The 15,304-nt window shown below is 37.6% G+C and overlaps 1 protein-coding gene across 10 annotated transcripts in view; it reads left to right on the plus strand.

Annotated features, from left to right (window-relative positions):
* Kansl1 (KAT8 regulatory NSL complex subunit 1) overlaps window positions 1–15,304 on the plus strand; it is a 197,334-nt gene that overhangs the window by 2,546 nt on the left and 179,484 nt on the right. The gene's annotated exons all lie outside the window — the stretch shown is intronic.

Genomic DNA, 15,304 nt, shown 5'->3' on the forward strand with positions numbered 1-15,304 from the left:
CCAAGCCGCTGGGATTACATGTGTATGCCACCATGCCTGGCTTTTTTTGTTTTCCTTTCTTCAACAGGTGGCACTTGTGCCAAATTTCACCTTATAGGGTTAAACCTCATTTGGGCATTGTGGACAGGTGACCTTTAGATGAAAAAGCTCCTGTTGATGTGGTGGTTCTCCAGATTCTTAGGGCACCTTCTGATCTCTTATATACAGATGGCCAAAGAACTCTCCATTAGAACTAAGTAGAGGACATAGCTTATGACATATATAGGGAAGAAGTGGGAGGAAGGACAGAGAAAATGATGGAAGCTCTTTACCAACTTGCTCTTCCTTTGGCGTTCGATACTAGTTTAGAAAAGATTGTTTTGTGGTAATCTGATCTGTTTAATTCCAGATAAATGGAATGGTGAATAAATCAGAATAATGCAATCTGTTTAACCTAAATATTTGAACTTGGGGCTGGGGATATGGCTCGGTTGGTAGAGTGCTTGCCTTGCATGCATAAAGCTCTGGGTTCGATCCCTAGCATCATAGGGGGAAAAAATTTAACTAAATATTTAGACTTGTGGGAAATCTTTAGGTAATGTAGATGGGAGTTTTCATCCTCATTTATGGTTTAGCTGCTATTGTTGTTTAATGACTGTTTGTATTAGTATAAAAGAAGCTAAAGTATCATAATTTTTCCAGCATTTTTTCCTGTAGAATTGGAGGGGTTTGCATGGGGGTTAACTAGGAATTCTTGACTGTAGGAATTTTGACTCCCTAGGAATCAGATGACTTTGTATGGAGCATTTCTACATTTTTTTTTTTTTTTTTTGGCAGTGCCTGGGATCAAACCCAGAGCTTCGTGAGTGCTAGGTAAAAGCTCTGTCACTGAGCTATGCTTCAGCTCTTGTTTCCTCCTCCTCCTCCTCCTCTCTTCTTCTTCTTTTATTGTAGTAGAAGTTAAATCCAGGGGTGCTTTACCACTGAGCTACACTCCAGTCCTTATTTTATATTTTTTTATTTTGAAATAGGGTCTCATTAAGTTGCTGAGGGTCTTGATCAGGCTGGCATTGAACTTATGGATCCTCCTGCCTCAGCCTCCCAAAGTTGTTGTTTGCACTTTTTTTTTTAATATGTATTCTTAAGTTTTAGGTGGACACAATATCTTTATTTTACATTTATGTGGTGCTGAGGATCGAACCCAGTACCTAATGCATGCTAGGTGAGCACTCTACCACTGAGCCACATCCCCAGTCCCATTGTTTGCACTTCTTAACAATCCCTCTATGCTTCTAGAAAACAGTCAAGAAGATTGGGATAGAATATTGGATTTCATGTTATAGTTCCTTGGTTTTAATTAAGGTATTAGATTCAGGGAGGCCTGCTATGATGTTTCAGGGTTTTACCTCTAAATCTTTGAACTTCGGGTGTTACAATATGGTAACCTCTGAAGTGTACAAAAAGGTCTTTTTTTTTTTTTAGTTGTAGTTGGACACAAAACTTTTATTTTATTTATTTATATGTGGTGCTGAGGATCAAACCCAGGGCCCTGCATGCACTAGGCAAGCGCTCTACCGCTGAGCCACAACCTCAGCCACAAAAGGTCTTTAGCATGGCAGAAATACAGAATGAATGTCAGTGTTCCATACAGAGTTACTACCTGTTAACTACTTGAGGATGTAGGGATGTGGCTGTCTTAATTTTATGTTCCCTTCAATTCTTTGATCAGTGGAAAATATCTTCAGACAAAGGTCAGACAAATTTTTTATTTGCTAACATTTTCCTCGTGATTTTTATTACTTTAAAAAACTCATAAATTGTAGTATTTGGGGCTGGGGTTGTGGCTCAGTAGCTAAGTACATGCATTTTTTTTTTTTAAAGAGAGTGAGAGAAGAGAGAGAGAGAGAGAATTTTTAATATTTATTTTTTAGTTCTCAGAGGACACAACATCTTTGTTGGTATGTGGTGCTGAGGATCGAACCCGGGCTGCACGCATGCCAGGCGAGCGCGCTACTGCTTGAGCCACATCCCCAGCCCAATGCATGCATTGCACATGTGAGATACTCAGTTTGATTCTCAGCATCACCTAAAAATAAATAAAAAATAAAGATATTGTGTCCATGTATAACTAAAAAAAGTTTAAAAAAATTTGTAGTGTTGATCTGGGTAGAAAAAAAGCATCACTTTTGGGGAGAAGAGGAACAAATTCCAGTCCTTCGTGTGTGGCCTGGAGCCATCATCAGTTGTCTCAGGTAGTTCTTAAGGGCTACCAGGTACCTTGTGTGCTGGACTGAACTCTGAGTTGGTAGCTGGAGAGGGAACTTCTTTTTTTTTTCATTTTTAAAAAAAATATTTATTTTTTTAGTTGTAGTTGGAAACAGTACCTTTATTTCACTTATTTTTTCTTATATGATGCTGAGAATTGAACACAGGGTCTCACACGTGCGAGGCAAGCGCTCTACCGCTGAGCCACAACCCCAGCCCCAAAATATAAACTAATTTTTTTGCGTGTGTATGTGGATTGAAACCAGGGCCTTGTGCACGTGAGGCAAGTACTCTACCAACTGAGCTATATTCTCAGACCTAAGTTATATCCCCAGCCCTCTATTGTTAATATCATTAAAATGTTTCTGGGATGTATTTTCAAATTGGAGCTACTTATTTTTTAAGTAAAAAGAAATTATATGTTAATTAAAATGTGTATTTTGAAGCTAAAATATTCATTTTCTGTACTTCATATGCGTTGCTTCTAAGTGTTTTAGAATTAATTCTGTAGTTCTGCCAGGCGTTAAATGTGAGACCTGAGTATGTGCTTGTTGCCATGCTTATAGAAAATAGTGCTTGTGGGGTTGGGCATGTGGCTCAAATGGTAGTGCCCTTGCCTAGCATGCCTGAGACACTGAGTTTGATTCCCAGCACCAGATTAAAAAAAAAAATAAAATAAATATATTGTGTCCACCTAAAACTAGAAAATAAATATATATAAAAAAAAAAGTTCTTGTACTTATCCATCTCAAAAATCAAGGTACCAAAGAAAAAATAACTCCAAACAAAACTCCTCAGTTTAAGGCACTCTTGTTAGTTAGAAGTTCCCATGGAAATTCTTATTTATTCTTTTTTCTCTATATCAGATATCTGTACCTTTTTAAAACCTGAATATTGCCAGCCATGACTAAGCAATATCAGTGTTTCCATGTCCACTTGTCAGTGTTAGGGGATGGTTGAGATGCAGAGGAAGAGGGAGGATTTGGCAACTGGGAGGAAAGAGCAAAATGAAGATGAGTAGGAGAGAAAAGATAAATGGTTTTTGGTGTGTGGCATGGAGCCACCATCAGTTGTCAGGTAGTTCTTCGGGGCTGCTGGGTGTCTTGTGTGCTAGACTGAATTATGATGAAAGCGAGTAAAAAGTATTACAGCAGTTGGGCACAGTGGTATATGTCTGTAATCCCAGCAACTGGAGCAGCTGAGGCAGGAGGATGGCAAGTTTGAGGCCAGCACCAGCAACTAGGCAAAGCCCTAAGCAACTTAGTATGACCCTGTATCAAAAAAATAAAAAAGGCTGGGGATGTGGCTCCAGTGGTAAAGCTTCTCTGGGTTCAGTCCCCAGTACCAAAAACAAAGCAAAACAAAAGAATTAAAACAAGGAAAAGGATAGAATTAAAATGTAATCCAATATTATATGAAAAGATCTCCAAGATGTAAATTAAGTGATAATAAAAGCATGATGCAGAATAGTATGTATAATATGTCATCCTTTGTGTTTTATGGGGGAAAAAAAAAGTTGGGTGTATAAGTGATAGGGTATATGCCTAGCATGATGTGTGTGGCCCTGGGTTCCATTTCTAGCACAAAGAAGAAAGGCAGGCAGGCTGGAAGGAAGGAATAAAAAGAAGATAAAAAGAAAAAAAAATTGTTTGGTTTATACATGCATTTAAAAAAAACTCTAGAGGAGCCAGGTACAGTGGTACACACCTGTAATCTCAGATATTCAGAGGTTGAGGTAGGAGGATTGTAAATTTGAGGTCAGATGGGGCAAGTTAATGAGACCCTGTCCCAAAATGAAGTAAAAAAAAGAGACTGGGATGAAGCTTGATGGAGGAGCATTTGCCTGTCATGTGCAAAGCCCTGCATCTGATCCTCAGACTGAAAAAAAGGAAAAACAATTTAGAAGAATAAACAAGAAAATGGTGACATTGGTTGCCTGTTAAGTATAGGAATTAGGCAGGTAGAGGAGAGCGTGGGAAGAAGACTTCTTTTTTTTTTTAAGAGAGAGAATTTTTTAATATTTATGTTTTAGTTATCAGTGGACACAACATCTTTGTATGTGGTGCTGAGGAATGAACCCGGGCCACACTCATGCCAGGCGAGCGTGCTACCGCTTGAGCCACATTCCCAGCTCAAGAAGACTTCTTACATTATATCTTTTTATACTTTCTGATATTTATATCAAATTCAGACACTTGAATATAAAATTAAAATCCAGCATCTTAGTCCTCACATTTTTCTTCTCCTGTCTGGAGGTCAGAGAAGTGGTAAGCCATAGCTGAAAGGGCAGACTCTAGTGTACACTGCCTGAAGGGATATATATGTAAAGGGTTCAGTAATCTAAGACATGTGCTTTCTTGGGATCTTTTTTTTTTTTTTTTAATATTTATTTTTTGGCAGACACAACATCTTTGTTTGTATGTGGTGCTGAGGATCGAACCCGGGCCGCATGCATGCCAGGCGAGCACGCTACTGCTTGAGCCACATCCTCAGCCCCCTTTCTTGGGATCTTGAAGAATTTTTTTTGGGGGGGGGCGATACTGGAGATTGAACTCAGAGGCATTTGACCACTGAGCCATGTTCCCAGCCCTAATTTGTATGTTATTTGGAGACAGGGTCTCACTGAGTTGCTTAGTGCCTGGCTTTGAACTCGGGATCTTCCTGTCTCAGCCTCCTGAGCTACTGGGATTATAGGCGTGTGCCACTGTGCCTGGCTAGGATCTTGAAGAATTTTGAATTTATAGATGTGTATTTTTAGTAGTGAACTGCAGTGTCAGATATTAAAATTTTTTTTACTTACTTTAGTAAAAGTGAGTTTTAGTAAAAGGTTTTCACTATTATTCCCTGAAGTTTGCAGTTAGATATATTGTTATCATTCTTGGCTATATGATTTTAGTGATTTTCTTAATCTCTCTGGGGTTTAGGGTGAGGGTCCTTCTTTGTACTGGAAATAATAATACTTCAGAAGATTTTTGTGTGTATTATATCTGTAAAGGACAAGGGGAAGTGTCTGGCTTAGTGAATTACTACTGTTGTTATAATAACTACTATTAATAATAGCTCCTCATACCCTAGTAGTAAGAGTGGTGCTCTGAGTCAGGTGTGATGACGCATGCCTGTAATTCCAGCAGTTTGGAAGGTTGAGACAGGAGGATCATGAGTTCAAAGACTGCTATCAGCAATGACAAGGCACTTAGCAACTCGGTGAGAACCTGTCTCAAAAAAAAAAAAAAAAAAAAGTAGGGGAGGTCCTCTGGTTGTGTGATATTGAGCAAATTCATTAACTTTTTAGAGCCTTGGTATCCTCATCTTTGAAAAGAGTATAATTAGGGCTGATGCTGTAGCTCTGTGGTAAAGTGCTTGTCTTATATGTGTGAGTAAGGGAATAGCCACAGTAAGTTTTGGAGGTACAGAGAATATGTAAGTTATGGGTTCAATCCTCAGCACCACTTAAAAATACATAAAGATACTACTGTGTGTTCATTTACAATTAAATAAATATTAAAAAAAGAAAAAAAAGAAAAGGGTATAATTATAGTACCTCAATCCTAGGTTGGACTTTTATTGATGTAGTGTAGTTAGGCTAGCACATGGTAGGTGCTCAATAAATATTAATTGCTAATTTTCTTCATGACATCTATTTGCTAGGGCTACCATAACAAAGTGACATAAACTTAACGGTTTAGAGAACAGAATTTTAGGCTGGGTACAATGGTGCATGCCTGTAATCCCAGCAGTTTGGGAGGCTTAGGCAGGAGGATTCCAAGTTTAAAGCTAGGATTGAACCCAGGGGTGCTTAATCGCTGAGCCACATCCCCAGCCTTTTTTTTTTTTTTCTTTTGTATTTTATTTAGAGACTGGGTCTCACTGAGTTGCTTAGGGCCTTGCTAAATTGCTGATGCTGGCTTTGAACTCTTGATCCTTCTGCCTCAGCCTCCTAAGCCATTGAGATTACATGGGTGCCACAGCACCCAGCTAAGGTTTTCTTTTGAAACCCAGAGGGAAGTCCATTGCAAAATGATATAGTTTTGTCTGTGTGCATTTTATACAGAGGAAGAGTTCAGTGCTTTCACATCTGATTTTTATAGTTGTCTGGGATTTCTCCAGATAAGTAGGTGTTATGATGTTGGGTTGCCAGTTTTCATTAAGAGACTAGTTCCCATATTCCTTCTCTTCTCTCCTTATTTTGAAGTGAAGGGGTCAATTGAATGTCTGGACTATGAGGCAGGGCTACTGGACCAGGCTAGAGAGTGCTCAGAGAGAGCTGAGCAGGCTGAGGCAGAGCATCAGTGATGCAGGTTGGGTGTGAAGAGAAGTCAGGTAGCAGGAAAGAGAGCCAGCCTTGGACATTGCTGGCTCCTTTGCACCAGAAGAGTAAGGGAATAGCCACAGTAAGTTTTGGAGGTACAGAGAATATGTAAGTTACTTGATTTAAAGAAATTGGGAAAAAAGCTACTTTTTTTTTTTTTCCTTTTTTCTAGGGATTGAACTCAGGGGCACTGAGCAACATCCCTAACCCTTTTTTAAAATTGAGGTAGGGTCTTGCTAAATTGCTGAAATTGGCCTTCAACTGTTTGTGATTCTCTTGCCTTAGCCTCTGGAATAGCTGGGTTAATCTAACCACCATACTTGGGCTGGCTGGTCTTATCATTACCACCATTTCTGCCTATTCTTTCACAGTTTTGTTTTCTTTCTTTCTTTCTTTCTTTCTTTCTTTCTTTCTTTCTTTCTTTCTTTCTTTCTTTCTTTCTTTCTTTCTTTCCTTCCTTCCTTCCTTCCTTCCTTCCTTTCCTTCCTTTCCTTCCTTTCCTTCCTTTCCTTCCTTTCCTTCCTTTCCTTCCTTTCTTTCCTTTCTTTCCTTTCTTTCCTTTCTTTCTTTCTTTCTTTCTTTTTCTTTTTTTTTTTTTTTTGGTACCCTGTTTGAACTCAGTGGCACTCAACCACTGAGCCACACCCCAACCCTATTTTGTATTTTATTTAGAGACAGGGTCTCACTTGAGTTGCTAAGTGCCTCACCATTGCTGAGGCTGGCTTTGAATGCAATCCTCCTGTTTCAGCCTCCCAAGGAACTGCTGGGAGCTGCTGGGATTACAGAGCCACTGGGATTACAGGTGTGCATTGCCACACCCGGCTCTTTAACAGTTTTCTTTGCAAGCCATCTGCTTTTATTCTTTAAAGCATCAGTTGGGGCTGGGATTGTGGCTCAGCCATAGAGCACTCGCCTGGCACAGGTGGGACCCAGGTTCGATCCTCAGCACCACATAAAAAATAAAGGCATTATGTTGTGTCCATCTACACCTAAAAAATAAATAAATATTAAAAAAATTATTTAAAAAAAGCATCAGTAGTTGTCTTGACCTCCTCTCCTCTCACCCTATGCAGTTCCTGGAGGACATTTTAGATAGGTCTTTGTCTAACTTGCCATCCATATGCTGATGATTTGCAAATTTTTTTTTTTCTCCCTCTTCTGACTAGTTTTGTGATCTCCAGACATCTCCACTTTGTTGTCCCAGGGGCATTTAGAAATGTCCTTATCATTCACTTCTCCAAGTCCATCTTCTTCCAATCTTCCTATCCCAGTGAGTGATACTGTTAAATATCCAATTACTCAAATCAAGGATTCTGGAGGCTTCTAGATTCCTTCTTCTGCCATCATAGTTATCCCCATTTCTCTATTCTGAGTTCAGAATTTCACTATTTTACTTGCATAACTTCAATCATCTTCTAATCATTTCTTTTCCTTTTTTTTTAATATTTATTTTTTAGTTTTCGGCAGACACAACATCTTTGTTTTGTATGTGGTGCTGAGGATCGAACCCGGGCCGCACGCATGCCAGGCGAGCGTGCTACCACTTGAGCCACATCCCCAGCCCTCTAATCATTTTCTTTGGCTGCCTTTAACAAGTTGCTGTCCAAGTGATCGTTGTAAATGCAGGCCTCCTTGTAGCTCTTCTAGTTTTTAAGGTACAGTTCAAATAATAACAGTGGTGGTAATAACAGTAATAAAAGAGGCTGACACTGGTGGAATTGTGGTCTCTTGAGGTGTGCCTGCTCTGCAGTATGCATACCTAGCACTTCTATTGTGTAGCGACTGGTAGTTTGCTTCTATTTCACCTTATCAGATCTCTAAATTCTTTGAGAGTAAGGGCTGGCTTTAATTACTTGCACTTGATGGCACTCAGTAAATGTGTGTTGAATGAATGGTCTAAGCACTACATTGAGAACTTGAGGAGAATATCAGTGGAAAAGCTGATTTAGTGGCACCTGTTTTCCAGTCCTGTACTTACCTGTTGGAACAGTAGGATCCAGTCTATGTTGTGAGCAGCTTTGGAATAAGGGTTGCCAAGGTTTACTGTAATTATACTATTTGTGGTGCAGAGGATTGTACCTAGGGCCTGCATGTTAGGCAAAATGCTGTACACTGAGCTACACCCCTGGCCATATTATTATTTTTTAAAATAATCTTACATTGAATGCTGATATGCAAAGCTGTTTTTGTTTTCTTATGTTTGCTTTTGGCCAAAGAGAACCAGTTTGCTAACAACCCAGTGTCACGTATAGGAAATGAATGTTATTTAGGCCTATGATGTACCAATCAATTGGTGTATTTGGCAGGGATCTGATGATGCTAGAATTCTTTATGACATACCAGGTGTGGTGGTGCATGCCTATAATTTCAGGAATTTGGGAGGCTGTGGGAATGTAGCTTAGTGGTATACTATCCCTGGGTTCAATTCCCAGTGCCAAAAATAAACAGAATTCTTTGTGACATTAGTTCTTGCGTTTCCACTTCTCTGTCAAATCTCCAGTAAGTTTAATTTTAGGTGCACAAAATCTTTTTTTTTTTTTTTCCCCACTGTGTATAAATAGTGCTTGTAATCAATAGCCCAGAAAATGGGCAAGTTTGTAATGGTAGTCCACTTTCCCTTTATCTGGCTCCTGATCATATTGATATTTTTTGGCCAGCAGGGGGAGCTGAAGTCACTGATATGTGACTTCATCTCAACTGGCTTTCAGCAATTTATCAGCCCAGGAGAAAGTAAGAAAAGCTTTACTGGCAACTTGATCAGAGTTTACAAAGAAGAAATGAAATACAAATGACTTAAGAAGCATATGAGAAACATTTTAATTCTGATAAATAAATCAAAATAATACGTGTTAAATGACAAGTATTTTTTACCTATCAAATTGGTAATTGAATTCTGCTTTTGAAATATAATATTTTGATGGTAAAAGCATCCTTTAATTCAGTAATTCTACTTCTAGGAATTTGTCCAAAGGGGAAGAATAGAGATACTTAGAAAGATTTGTGAACAAAGATATTCATAAGCACCAGGATTAATGGGAAAATAAAGGATGGTTTATTTAATGGTAGATCATTATACAACCAACCATAAAATATTAGTTTTTGAAGAATTTTAAATGTTTTATGTTGAATATATGATAAATGAAAAATTCAGGACAGGGTTATTTAAGGAATATTCCAAATGTATAAAAGATAAAGAATATATATATATTTATATACATATATTTATAATTATGTACTACATACACATACCTAGATAAAAAAATGGAAGGCTGGGGTTGTTGCTCAGTGGTAGAGGAACTAGGTTTGATTCTGAGCACCACATATAAATAAATAAATAAAGGTTCATTGACAACTAAAAAAAATATTAAAGAATAGAAGGAACCATACCAATAATTTAATATTTGCTTTTGGAAAAAGAGAACCAGTTTGCTGACAGCCATTGTCATATGAATCTATCAGCCATTTGTTCTATATAAATTGGCACCAAGGGATAATTTATGATGAGGTGTTATATTGGATAAAAGAAAAAAAGATTAACCTCAGAAACTTAGGGTTTTACTTCAGGCGTCACTTCTATTTTGTAGGACTCCAGAATGGATTTATCCATAAATTTATTTAAAACACTTCTTGGAAATCTGTCTTTAACTCTTAATGCTTCTTGATGAAAACACATTCTACAGATTTATCTGTTACAGAAAAATATACTCTAACTTTTCAAGCTTAAAAGTTTAATATTTTGTATTGAGATTTGGTAGATAAATTAGTATTTATCATACTGATATATATTCTGATTTTTAGCTTTCCTGTTTTCTCAATTGAAGGCGCTTGATTTTATTTTTATTTTTGTGATACTGGGGATTGAACTCGGCCTCATACATGCAGGGTTAGTAGTGCTCTTCCACCCCGCTGCATCCTCACCCCAAGGTGCTTGATTTTTAAATTTAATCTACAGGCCAGGCGGTGTGACACATGCTGTGATTCCAGCAGCTCAGTAAGCTGAGTTAAGAGGATCGAGAGTTCAAAGCCAGCTTCAGCAACTTAGCAAGACCCTGACTCTAAATAAAACATAAAAAGAGTTGGGGATCTGGCTCAGTGGTTAAGTGCCCCTGGGTTCAATCCCTGGTGTCCCCACCCCCCTCAAAAAAAAAAAAAATCTCCAGTGAGACCTCCTTCAACCTCTTTTCCTCTTTTGTCATTTTCTTTGGATTTAAAAACAAAATTATTATTTTTTTTTTAGTTGTAGATGATAGAATGCCTTTATTTTGTTTGTTTCTTTTTATGTGGTGCTAAGGATTGAACCCAGTGCCTCACACATGCCAGGCAAGTGCTCTGCTACTGGGCTACAGCCCCAGCCCCTTCTTCTTTGGATCTTTGTCATCATTGTTTTTCCCTTCTGGATTTATTTATAACCTCTCAGAATGATTTTATTTTATTTTTTATTAAATATTTTTAAAGTTTGAGAATTACATTTTTTAAGAGATTTTTAAAAATATTTATTTTTCAGTTTTCAGTGGACACCACATCTTTATTTTATTTTATGTGGTGCTGAGGATTGAACCCAGTGCTCTGCACATGCCAGGCGAGCGCGTTACTGCTTGAGCCACATCCCTAGCCCGAGAATTACATTTTATAAAACTATAAATTGGTAGAAGGATAGGAAAATATATTTAAGTTTTCTCTTTGTTGCTAATATAGTTTGGTCTTTTTTTTTGGTTGTAGAACATCACATTGACTTTAAGGAACATTCTATAATTATTCAAAAATTCCTTCCTGGACTAGAACTCATAAATTATATTAAGTATAATTTAAATTTTCATTCTGTAAATGCTTTACTTTTCATTTTTCCATATTATAACATACTTGCCATTTTCCTGCCTACAATATTTTAGTATCTTCTATCAGTGGGCTCTTAGAAATAACCCAGAGTTAAGAATCACCCTGTTAGCTCTGATGGTTAGAAAGCTTTAGTTAAAATGTACCTCTCTTTGGAATTTCCACTTTGGGCCCAATTTTGTCTACACAGGAACTGCCTAGAGCAAGTCTAGTTTCTCCTCTGCTGGACAGGCCTTCCTATGTTTAGACAGCTTTCATCCTTGTTGTATTCTCTCGGATGAAAATAAATCCGAAGTTTTACAAATGTTTCTTATTTGATGCACTTAGAAATTCTTACCATCTCTCAGTTCCCTTAGTTTTCTGACTCATTGTGGCATTTCGTTAGCAGAATGGAGAATTCTTTGTATCTTTTACTCAGTTTATGAAAATATTAAATACCGCATTTGTAAAACATTTCCTAAGATCAGTCCTTATTTCTTCATTTGAGGAAGTTCCTCAGTATCTATCCATAATTTTCTATGTTTAAATCTTGCCTTATTTGTAGTAAATATTCTCAATTCTGTGGTTACTCAGGTTTTAAAAAATGTAGAATTTTATCAAGACTTTTGTGAAAGCAAATATAAATCATACTTATTTTTTTTTTTTCTCTGTACCGGGAGTTGAACCCAGTGGTGGTCTACCACTGAGCCACATTCCCTAGCCCTTTTTATATTTAGACAGGGTCTTCCTAAATTGCTGAGGCCCAAACTTGCGGTCCTTTTGCCATAGCCTCTGGAGTCCCAGGGATTTTAGGGTGCTTGCCATTGCCCCTGGCTTAGGTGCTTATTTTCTTTTTGGACTGACTGGCATGTGGTTTTCCCTTTTAGAAGCCCTCATATTACTAATGCTGATTTGCCTTCTGATCCCATCCTTCATTAGAGGCCAATTTGGTCCATTTGGAGTTGTAGAGACATTGAGTAGATGGGAGTTAATACTGGTGGCATTTAAAAATTTTTTTTGTTTTATTTATTTTTTTGGGTACAGGGATTGAACTCAGGGGCACTAAACCACTGAGCCACATCCCCAGCCCTATTTTTGTATTTTATTTAGAGACAGAGTCTCACTGAGTTGCTTAGCGCCTCACTTTTGCTGAGATTACAGGTGTGTACCACCACTCCTGGCCATTTAAAAATTTTTGTTTAATGTCTGTTGAGTGCCTAAATATTCCTGAGAGTTGAGCAAGGGGCTGGGTAAATGTTGATAAAGGAAACATTTGAATTCTGTCCTCTTGGGATTTATAGAAGGTCACTTCTCTCATTTGACTGTCACCTAGGATTTTCTCACCAGCCATTTTATAATTTATACTTAAATGCCTTTAAAACCCAGAGACTTATTTTGGGACTCAAGACTACCTGGCATCTGATATATCAGTTTGGAAGCATCTTGTTTGTTTAATGATGAATTTGGTTCACTATTAGTGATTTAGTCACTCACTCACGGTACTGGGGATTGTACTGTGGTGCTTTACTACTGAGCTATATCCCTAGCTTTTTAAATTTTGAGACAGGGTCTTGCTAAGTTGCTGAGGCTGGTCTCAAACTTTTGATCCCCTAGTGTCAGCCTCCCATGTTACTGCCATTACAGGTATGCTCCACCGAGCTTAGCTTGTAATCTGTATGCTTTAAAAAGAATAATTTAGAAGTAAGTTTTCTTCTCTCATATCTTCTACAGTAAATATTGAAGCAAATAAAATTGTTTATTAGCTATTTCGCTTTAATTACTATTAATACCCTATTTATCAAATGACCCATCCAGTCTTTGATATCTAGCTTTTATATATTTAAACAATCTCCTAGTAGCTTTGCATTTACTTGTAATGTGTTAATTGTTGTTTTACCTACATAGATCTTTCTGCTCCTATACTTTATGGTCTTTCATTGCTTTCGATCATTTATGTTGTACTACTTTGAAAAAAGTTGTTTTTCTTCCTCCTCTTTCCCTTTACCATGCTGCTTAACAATTTGAAATTTTTAATTGAGCACCTAATTTTATATTTTGTGGTACTAGGGATCAAATCCAGGGTCTTACATGTGATAGGCAAGTGCTATACCACTAAGCTGTATCCCCAGTCCTTTTTATTATTTTATATATTTATTTTTTAGTTGTAGTTGGGCACAATACTTTATTTTGTTTATTTTTATGTGGTGCTGAGGATTGAACCCAGGGCCTAGCACGTGCTAGGCAAGCATTCTACAACGGAGACAAACCCCAATCCTTAATCCTTATTTTTAATTTTTGTTAAATATATTTTTAGTTGTCAATGGACCTTTACTTTTTTTTTTTTTTTTTTAAGAGAGAGAGAGAATTTTAATATTTATTTTTTTAGTTTTCGGCAGACACAACATCCCTGTTTGTATGTGGTGCTGAGGATTGAACCTGGGCCACACGCATGCCAGACGAGCTTGAGCCACATCTCCAGCCCGGACCTTTACTTTTGCTTATTTATGTGCAGTGCTGAGAATCAAACCCAGTGCCTCACACTTGCTAGACAAGCGCTCTACCACTGAGTCACAACCCCAGCCCCCCACCCCCCGCCCTTTTTAAAATCGTATTTTTTTTAAATACATTTTTTAGTTGTAGATGAATACAATACCTTTATTTTATTTATTTTTATGTGGTGCTGAGGATTGAACCCAGTTCATCACACGATAGGCAAGCATTCTACCACTGAGCTACAACTGCAATCCTTAAAATCTTTTTTTTTTTTTAGTTCTCGGCGGACACAACATCTTTGTTGGTATGTGGTGCTGAGGATCGAACCCGGGCCGCACGCATGCCAGGCGAGCGTGCTACTGCTTGAGCCACATCCCCAGCCCCCCTTAAAATCTTAATTTGAGATAAATAAAATCACGAAATTGCCCAGGTTGGCCCTGAACTTATGATCTTTCTTCCCCGATTTCCTGAGTATCTGGGTTTATTAGGCATGTGCCACTGATGCCTTGCTGGGCTCTTGACTTTTATGATCTCTTGCCTTCATTTTTGAACTGGGGATTGAACCCAGAGATGCTTTGTTACTGAGTTCTACATCCCAAGCTCTTTTTATTTTTTATTTTGAGACAGAGTCTCACTAAGTTGTCCAGGACTCAGCTAAGTTGTTGAGGCTAACTTGGAACTTGCCATCTTCCTGCCTCAGTCCTTGGGATTATAGGCATGTGCCACGGCACCTGACTCAGTAAAATATTTTAAAGTCTATTTGTACGCTTTATGTTGCGTCTTTTCCTTTAAGTGAAGTTTTAATTTTATATGATGAAAGTCTAGATTTTAAAAAATTGGGTAGCCGGGCTGGGGTTATAGCTCAGTGATGCAGCGCTTGCCTAGCATGTGTGAGGTCCTGAGTTGGTTCCTCAGCACCACATAAACATAAATAAATAAAGGTATTGTGTCCATCTACAACTGAAAAAAATATTTAAAACAAAAATTGTGTAGCCATATATTTTAATTTTCAACTACGGAATACTAGTTAAGTGTTTTTATCTCTATTACAAGTGGGTCTTCTATGTCAATTTCTAATTATAATTTAGAATCAAATCTGTTATATATGTGTGTGTGTATATATTACATATATTTATCTTAGGCTCTAATATTTTTGAGAAAGAATTTATTATATAGTTTAAAATTTTACATATTTCCTTCCAAAAGAAGCTTTGTGTTGTTAAATGTGTGTTGAACCCTACTTTATTATTATTATTATTATTACTACTACTACTGCTACTACTGTATTTTTCAGGCTTCTGGATCATTGAGCTTTTGAGTTAAAAGAAATCTTAATTTAAGTTGATTAAGCTCTTTTGTTTTATACTTGTAGAAATTGAGAGCAGTGAAGGCATTTGTCTGAAGTCATACCTTTACTTTAGTTGTAGACCTGAACCTAGACTGCTA

The sequence above is a fragment of the Ictidomys tridecemlineatus genome, chromosome 3 (genome assembly GCF_052094955.1).
Source record: "Ictidomys tridecemlineatus isolate mIctTri1 chromosome 3, mIctTri1.hap1, whole genome shotgun sequence".
NCBI classification, from domain to species: Eukaryota; Metazoa; Chordata; class Mammalia; order Rodentia; family Sciuridae; genus Ictidomys; species Ictidomys tridecemlineatus.